The following is an 8623-nucleotide window of genomic DNA, read 5'->3' as shown; positions in this document are numbered from 1 at the left end:
GTGAGCATCCAGGTGGCGTAGCAGGTCGTTAACTGCTTCGTCTTGGATTATGGGGGGTTCATCCTGCTCGCCATCCCTGTCTTCCAGCTCAGGGGGCCAAGTACCCTGAGGATAACTGGTCTGCCTGTTAAAGACTGAGGCAAAGAAGGCATTGAGTACCTCAGCCTTTTCCTCATCCTCGGTGACAATGTTCCCCCCTGCATCCAGTAAAGGATGGAGATTCTCCTTGGCTCTCTTCTTGTCATTAATATATTTGTAAAAGCTTTTTTTGTTGTCTTTAACGACAGCGGCCAGATTGCATTCTAGCTGGGCTTTTGCCCAGTTGTATGGTTACCTTTTTTCTCCAGCTTACGATATGTCCTATTGTGACTTTATTGTTGAGGATGTAGCCACTGTCACATGGAAGTATGCCAAAGGGCGCATGACCCTGGAGTACAATGCTGACATCTCTATAACTTGCTTCACAACAGCATATGCACACCTAAAGCTTTACAATCTCTTAGGTTCCCTGCAAGACCATTGCCTTTATCTTGACACAGATTCTATGATATCTGAGAGTCATCCAGGGGACTGGGACCTCCCTGCTTGGCGACTACTTAGGTAAGTTGATGGGCAAATGTCCTCCAGATGAGCATGTTACGGAGTTTGTGTCATCAGGCCCAAAATCCTACAGCGACTTGCAGTCTGAAGGGAAGTGTTCTTAAAGGTTGAAGGCATCACTCTAAATGTAACAAACAGAGGAAAAATCAATTTTGAGGCACTGAGGGATCTCGTGTTGGATTATGGTGTAAATCCAGACAGTGATGACCCTAAAAAGATTGTGACAGAGCAACATTCTATCACCAGGAACAAGCAGAAGTAGGTAGTAGAAACCAAGGCTCCTTTGGAAGACGCAGAAGGTGGTCTACAACAAAAGAGTACTAACTAAAAATTTAAAAGTCTCCTCTATGGCTTTTGATCATGGGCATGCACTGAAAGCATCCCTCTTCTGCTATCCTGGAAGGGTTTAGAAACTATGGGAAATGTTATTTCATAAAAAGTCTTTTGGAGAATCACAGAATGGTTGAGTTTGGAAGGGACCTCTGAAGATCACCTTGTCCAACCACCCTTCTGAAGCACGGCCATCTGAAGCACAGGTTCCCCAGGACCATGTCCAGATGGCTTTTGAGTATCTCCAAGGAGGGAGAATCCACAACCTCTCTGGGCAACACATGCCAGTGCTCGGTTACCCTCATCAGTAAAAAAGTGTTCCCTCATGTTTCAGACAGAGCCTCCTGTGTTTCAGCCTGTGCCTATTGCCTGTGGTCCTGTCACTGGGCACCTCTGAGAAGAGCCTGGCTCTGTCTTCTTTGCACCCTCCTTTCAGGTATTTAGATACATTGATAAGATCCACCCTGAGCACTCTCTTCTCTGTGCTGAACAGTCCCAGCTCTCTCAGCCTTTCCTCATAGAAGAGGTGCTCCAGTTCATACATCCTCTTTGTGCCCCTTCATTGGATTGTCTCCAGTACTTCTATATCTCCCTTGTACTGGGGAGTCTAGAACTGGATCCAGTACTCCAGGAGTGACCTCACCAGTGCTGAGTAGAGGGGAACGATCACCTTCCTTGGCCTTCTGGCAACATTACTCCCAGTGCAGCCCAGACACTGTTGGCTTTCTTTGAGGCAAGGGCACATTGCTGGCTCATTGTCGACTTGGTGTCCAGCATGACAACTCAGGTCTTTTTCTGCAAAGCTGCTTTACAGCTGGGCAGTCCCCAGCACATACTGGTGCATGGGATTGTTTCTCCCCCGGTGCAGGACTTTGCCTTTCCCCTTGTTGAACTGCAGGAGGTTCTTGTTAGCCCATTTTTCCAGCCTGTTGAGATCCCTCTGGATGGCAGCATGATCCTCTGGTGTACCAGCCACTCTTCTGAGTTTAGTGTCAACTGTGAACTTGCTGCGGGTACACTTTGCCCTGTCATCTAGATCATTAATTAAGATGTTGAACAGGATTGGAACAAGTATTGATCCCTGCAGAAACCACTAGTTACTGGCCCCCAACTAGTCTTTATTCCACTGATCATCACCCACTGACAATCAGTTTTCAATCCGCCTCACTGTCTGCTCATCCAGCCTGTACATCAACAGCTTCTCTATAAGGATCCTATGGAAGACATTGTAGAAAGCCGTACTGAAATCAAGGTAAACTATATCCACCAGTCCTTTCTTGTTTACCAAGCCAGTCATTTCATTGTAGCTGGATATCAGCATGGTCAAGCATGACTTCCCCATGGTGAATCCATGCTGACTACACCCAGTCACCTCTTGTCCTTTCATGTGCTTGGAAATTGTTTCCAGGATTAGCTGCTCTATCACTTTCCCAGGGTGTGTATGAGCTCCAGCAGAGCACCTCTCCTTGTTGGCTCATCTATGACTTGGGCGATGAAGTTGTCAATGCACTCCAGGAACCTCCTGGCTTGTTTATGTCCTGCTGTGTTGTCCCTCCAGCAGATGTTAAGGTGGCAGAAGTCTGCCATAAGGACCAGTGCCTGTGAATGTGAGCCTGCTCCTGTCTGTCTGTAGAGGCCCTCATCCACTTGTTCTTCCTGGTCAGGCAGCCTATAGCAGACACTCACTACAATGTCACCCTTACCCATCTTCTCTTTAACCCTTACCTATAAGCTCTCAGTTGGCTCATCTTCTATCCCCAGGCAGAGCTCCATGCACTCCAACTGCTCTCTCACAGAAAGGGCAAGTCCTACTCCTCTTCCCAGCCTGTCCTTCCAAAAGAGCCTGTATCCCTCCATTGCAACATGCCAGTCATGGGAGCCATCCCACCCCATCTCCATGATCCCAACAAGATTGTAGCCCTGCAACTGCACACAGATGTCTAACTCATGTATATGCTCCATACTGCGTACATTAGTGTACAGACACTTGACAGAGGGAGCCCAGCATGTTGACGTCCTAGAAGGGGTTTTGGGGATTTCACCACAATGCTGCCTTGTAGACATTTCTTTGCTTACATGCAGCTGCTGGAGGTGAGCCCGCTTAAGCCCTGTTTTCCTGATCTTGTGATCCCTTCCTGGCACATCACTCCAGGCCCTTTGCTCATCAACTGTGTCCATCACTCCCTCAGAGGGCTGCAGTTCACTCTCTCCCTCCCCCGTCATTCCTAGTTTAAAGCCCTCCTTACCACGTCAGCCATCTTACTACTGGCAAAGGTAACTTTGCCCCACTTGGTGAGGTGGATCCCACCTCTCCTGAGCAGATGCTGCTCTGCAAACAGGGTCCCATGGTCATAGGACCTAAAACCCTGTCACCAACTCCAGTTCCACAGCCAATTATTGACCTGTATTATCAGTGCCCTCCTCCTCACACCCTTTCCCTTCACCAGCAGGACTGAGGAGAACACCACCTGGGCCCCCATGCCCTTGACTACTGCCTGCAGAGCTCTGTAATCACTTCTGATTCTGTTCACGTTTCCCCTAGCAGTATCATTTGTGCCCAACAGTGTCCTGGTTTTGGCTGGGATAGAGTTAATTTTCTTCCTAGTAGCTGGTACAGTGCTGTGTTTTGGATTTAGGATAAGAATAATGTTGATAACACAGCGATGTTTTAGTTGTTGCTGAGCAGTGCTTACACTAGTCAAGGACTTTTCAGCTTCCCATGCTCTACGGACTGAGAAGGCTGGAGGTGCACAAGAAGCTGGGAGGGGGCACAGCCAGGACAGCTGACCCAAACTGGCCAAAGGGATATTCCATACCATGTGACGTCATGCTCATTGGCTACGGTTGGACTCGATGATCTTAGAGGTCTTTTCCAACCTTAATGATTCTATGATTCTATGAAAAGCAGGAGGTAGTAGTCAGAGGGCTGAATGAGCTTCGCCAGTTCCTCCACAACATCCCGGATCTGGGTGCCCAGCAGGCAGCAACCTCTGTAGATGATAGGCCAGGCTGGCAGATCAGTGCCTCTGTCCCCCACAGCAGGGCGGCACTCGTTATGATCACTGGCCACTTCTTCCTGGTGGTTGTGCATGGTTTAGGGTCAGGTGGACCAGATCCTTTGCTTCAAGGCACATCTGGGTCCTCTTTAACTTTGAGGGCAGTGAATTGACGGTTGGACTCGATGATCTTAGAGGTCTTTTCCAACCTTAATGATTCTATGATTCTATGAAAAGCAGGAGGTAGTAGTCAGAGGGCTGAATGAGCTTCGCCAGTTCCTCCACAACATCCCAGGTGGACCAGATCCTTTGCTTCAAGGCACATCTGGGTCCTCTTTAACTTTGAGGGCAGTGAACCTATTTTGTAGTTGTAAGCCCTCAGGTGGGACAGAAGCCTTCTGCTGCTTCCAGAAGTCACCAGCTTCCATCCTTCAACTTCTTCAGAGTTCGCACTTACCTTAATACTAGGGGTAGACACTGCCTGCTTCTCCACTGCATTTGGGGTCTGGGGCTCTTCAAGTTGCTGCGTCTCAGAGAAAATCCTGTCTGTCTCCCTTTCACCTACTCTGACGCTGCTCAGCCAGCTCACTTACAACCATTTGCCAGCTGAAGAATGCCGACCACTTGCTGTCTGTTATGGCTGGGAATATTCTGTGGTGTTAGTGTTGCCGGCAACTGCTGTATCAGGAAGTGCTCTGGAAATACCGTTTTATCAAATTCGTGGAGGACTTGCCTGGGAGTCTTAGTGATAACCATTTTTTTTCCCCTAAGAAAGTAAATATGGTTGTGATTGATGATTTGAGAAACTCTGCTTGTGAGAGAAATTGAGAAAGCTTTTATGAAGTATGTTATCACAGGAATCTTAGCATCCTGGACATTGTCCAGAATGTTTTTTGCTAGGGTAAAAAGAGCTGCACCATCACTCTCAACACAAACTATATGGTGCTATTTAAGAACCCCAACTCTAAGCTCCAGATTGTGTCCCGAGCCAGACAGATGTATCCTGGCAAGGCCTGGTTCTTTTTAGAGGTGTTTGAAGATGCTATGAAGGCACCATATGGGTACCTGGTTTTCCATCTAAACGCTACTACCCCCGAGGCTTTTAGACTAATAAGCGGTCTTTTCCCACCAGAGCTTTCTGCCATTTACATATTGGGAAAAAAAAAAAAAGAAAAAAGATTTGCATTAGGCAACAAATAGAGAGAAACTGGTCTGACAGCATGTGTTGCTGCCCATGCAGACTTGGAAACATGATGTCTTGCTGTTCGAAGTCTAACCTGTCCTTCCTGGAGCTGTTGTTCCGCTCCTGCCACCGGAAGAGGAAAGCAATACTCTGTGCTCCTTCTGATGATCTGATAAAGGCCATTTCTGAAATTGCCCTGAATACCTTGAAGGGGAACATTGCATTAACACCCCACTATGTACACGTGCTGAAAAAGGGATGCAAATCCATTAAAATCCTGAGTAGTAAAAATGTGTCCTTCAAAGGAAAGAAGCTACTGGTGAAGTAAGCCAGAAGGTTTATTAGTCCTCCTCTAAGTTTTCCTCTTTCGCTCATCATGGGGCTTTTGGTAAAGCAGTGATGGACTATGTGGAAAAAATTTATCTGGTGCCTGTAAATCAGCTGGAGCAGCTACGGGTGCTGCCATTACCCAGGGAAGACATGAGGGCTGATACAGTCTACTCTTTGGATGCTGAAATGAGAGACATTCTCCAGAAACCAGGTTTGATGGCCTACAAGAAAGCTAAAATGTATACAGCTGCTCTTTAAAAGTACTTGTCTCATGAGAAGCAGAGCAATCAGGAATGGGGGAAAATAACTCCTGTTTTTCCAGAAGAAAACAAGAGAGAGGTGGAAAAGCCCCTGGAGACTCCTGAGGACTCCAGCCCTGTTGTTCAGGCAGGGCCTGATAATGTGCATCCACGGTATTGGAAGAATGCGCAAGTGCTCCTAGGTAAACGAGGGCACCACAAGCATATTTCTTCTTGGGAAAACCAGGAAAGTTTTGTATACAAAGGAGGTGGCATTAAGGGGTCCAGCCTGCTTGATTTAGTCCAATGTGTCCTTCAGACTTGTGGCCCATCCAGCCTGAGAACACCTAGAGCCTGGAATGTTTTTATGAAAACCTGTGATAAATGTCTCATCTTCTGTCATGGGTCATACAAAAACCGGGGTCTCTAGGAACATGTAAAAGTGACTGAGGAGGGCCAAGAAGCTTCACACACACCACTTAGGAAGATGAATATCCCTAAACCCCAGTGGTGCACCCTGTAAAGTTTACTGTTGAAATGAAAATATTCATAGAACCATGGAATCATAGGATGGTTTAGGCTGGAAGGAAAATTTAAAAGGTCATCTAGTCCAACTCCTCCTGCCATGGGGGGCTTATATTCATACAATCTTTAAACTTTGCTGTCTGTAGTGTCCATTTAAAAAACACGTTGGGGTGGGGTGGTGCAGGCTGGGTTGGGGTGGGCTGAGCTTAAAGAGTACCTTCACAGTCTTACAGTTGGATTGTAAGTTTTATTTACAGAATACATTTATGAAAATTGCTACAAGACGTGCTGGTCTGGGTCTTTTGAAACATATTATAAGTAGCTATGGTCATGGCGAAAGCTCCGTCTTCATATTTTACAAAACACATCAGCATCTGATCATTTTGTACTAGATTGTTAGAATACAGTTTTAAAATCTGTTGAAAAGGTAATCCCTTGTTATGGTGATATAGGAAAAAGACACCGTGGTATCCACAGGCCATGGAGCAGGAATGCTGCAGTTGCTTCCACTGGAAAGCAATATCCGTAGCATTGTGATTTAAAAAGGCCATGAGGCTTTCAGGAAAGAGAGCACTGTTTGGAGGGTAACCACGAGTCAAAAAACTGCATTTTGATCTGCCAAGAAAAGTGCTAGCCAGTGCTCTCCAGGCTGGTTATGAGGATGCGTATTCACCACCACACTCACTGGTCTCGGGGAAGCATGGGCCCTAGGGAGCCACTTGCTCAGGTAAGCACCTAGAACTGTCTCCCTGGTGTAAGGCTCTGCTGAAAAAAACAAGAGAGCTGGTCCTTCTCAGACTTGTATCTTAGACAGGGGATAATTCTACCCCAGAAGCATGTATTGATTATTTCTGTAGTCTAGGCAACAGATTTGTTATGTGTAGAAAGTCTCAGTCCCAGGGTCAGAGCTGGTGCTGGGACTCAGGCCAAGGCTGGACTCAAGAGAAACCCAGGTGAAGTCTCCATCCAGCAACTGCCACGGACTGTCTAGGATCCGGGCCAGGCCAGGAGGACAACAGTAGCCCAGGCCAGACACAGGCACAGATATGGCAGAGCTGGGGCAGGCCTGCCCTAGGCCTGAGCTCTCATAGAGGCCCTGGGCCAGGGGCCAAGCCAGAGCTGGGACCCATGGTTGCATTGGGTGTAGGTGGGCTTGGTCCTGATGCTCATTTTCCCTGTGTTGCCAGCTGACTCAGCACTGCCTCCCACAGAACCTGGTGGAAGAGATGCCCCCCATCCTCACCCTGTGTAGGAATCACTCTGTCCTCCACCCTGGTCCTGTGGTGCTGGTGGTGTGCGGGGTCTCTGTCATGCAGCCTGCCTCACCCAAGGGGGTGTTGGGTTCACAGCAACAGGGGACTCCAGTGTGTGGCCTGCTGTAGCTGGTACCAATACTAACTTGTGAACACCTCAGACTTACGCATGTTGGCAACGGGTGGGCCATGCCAGATGCTGTGCTGACAGGTGATAGGGCTGCAGGGGGAAGCTGTCTCTGCTGACCATGCACAGGTGTGCTGACCATGGCCCCTAGATCAGCTGATGGAGGGGAGGGGCAGCTGGAGTAGGGACTGTGGGCCATCCCCAAGGCTATTTACCCATTCCCAATTCCAGCCATCCTTTGGCAACATCTTCCTCTGAGCCTCCCTGCCCAGCACAGCCCCACCCAAAGCAAGAGGAGCACTCTTCTCCAAGAGCCTGTGGGACTGCTGATCTCCCTGGGGCCTCCCACAGGCCCACAGTTCCTCTCTGGAGGACAGCAGTTGTCAGGATTCCTGTTCACATGACGTGCTCCAGGGCCAAGGGGGTATTTCTGAGCAGAGTCACAGCAAGGCAAGGACTGATGGCCATTGGCTGTGGAGTAACTAGGGGTGTCTTCCACAGCTTCAAGAGGCAGTGCCTGAAAGAGGACTCGCTGCAGTGTGTCCCACCCTCCAGTGCCTCTAGGAGTGATGAAGGGACCTCCTGTGCCCCCACCTACTTCCCCTCCAAAGCAATGGCTTTCTCCCTCGGCAGTCAGTGTGCAGATGGAAAGACCACCAAAGGGACACAGGCAGGATTGCAGCAATTTTTTAATGAGCCTAAAGAGGGAAATGAGGTCACTCCAAGTGGAGGCCCCCAGTGCAGGGAGGAGCAGGAGCAGCCAAGAATCTGTTCCCCTTTTCCTGGGGCAGAGTTCCCACAGGGCATCTGTCGACCTGCCCGGCAAAGGGAGACAGGCTAGCAGGTCACTCCAGGCTGGTTTCTGGGGTCCTCACAGCAGGCTTTGAGGGGAGCCCAAGACAGCAAACAAAAGAGAGAAAAAGGGTGAGTGGAAGACAGGAAAGAGAGACATTGGCCGTGTTTTCAGAGAGCCCAGGCTGGCCTCTTCCAGTGCAAGCCAGAGATGACCAGCTAGTCTGAAAACAACGGCATGAAGTTTG

General features: G+C 48.7%; 1 protein-coding gene across 1 annotated transcript in view; it reads right to left on the bottom strand.

Moving 5' to 3' along the window:
• The window catches only part of LOC103894303, a 14005-nt gene that overhangs the window by 2168 nt on the left and 3214 nt on the right, over nucleotides 1-8623 (bottom strand).

Source organism: Aptenodytes forsteri, unplaced genomic scaffold, assembly GCF_000699145.1.
Source record: "Aptenodytes forsteri isolate BGI_AS27 unplaced genomic scaffold, ASM69914v1 Scaffold527, whole genome shotgun sequence".
Lineage (NCBI taxonomy): Eukaryota > Metazoa > Chordata > Aves > Sphenisciformes > Spheniscidae > Aptenodytes > Aptenodytes forsteri.
The sequence above is the reverse complement of the archived record's forward strand: the minus strand, read 5'-3'. Positions and strand labels throughout refer to the sequence as shown.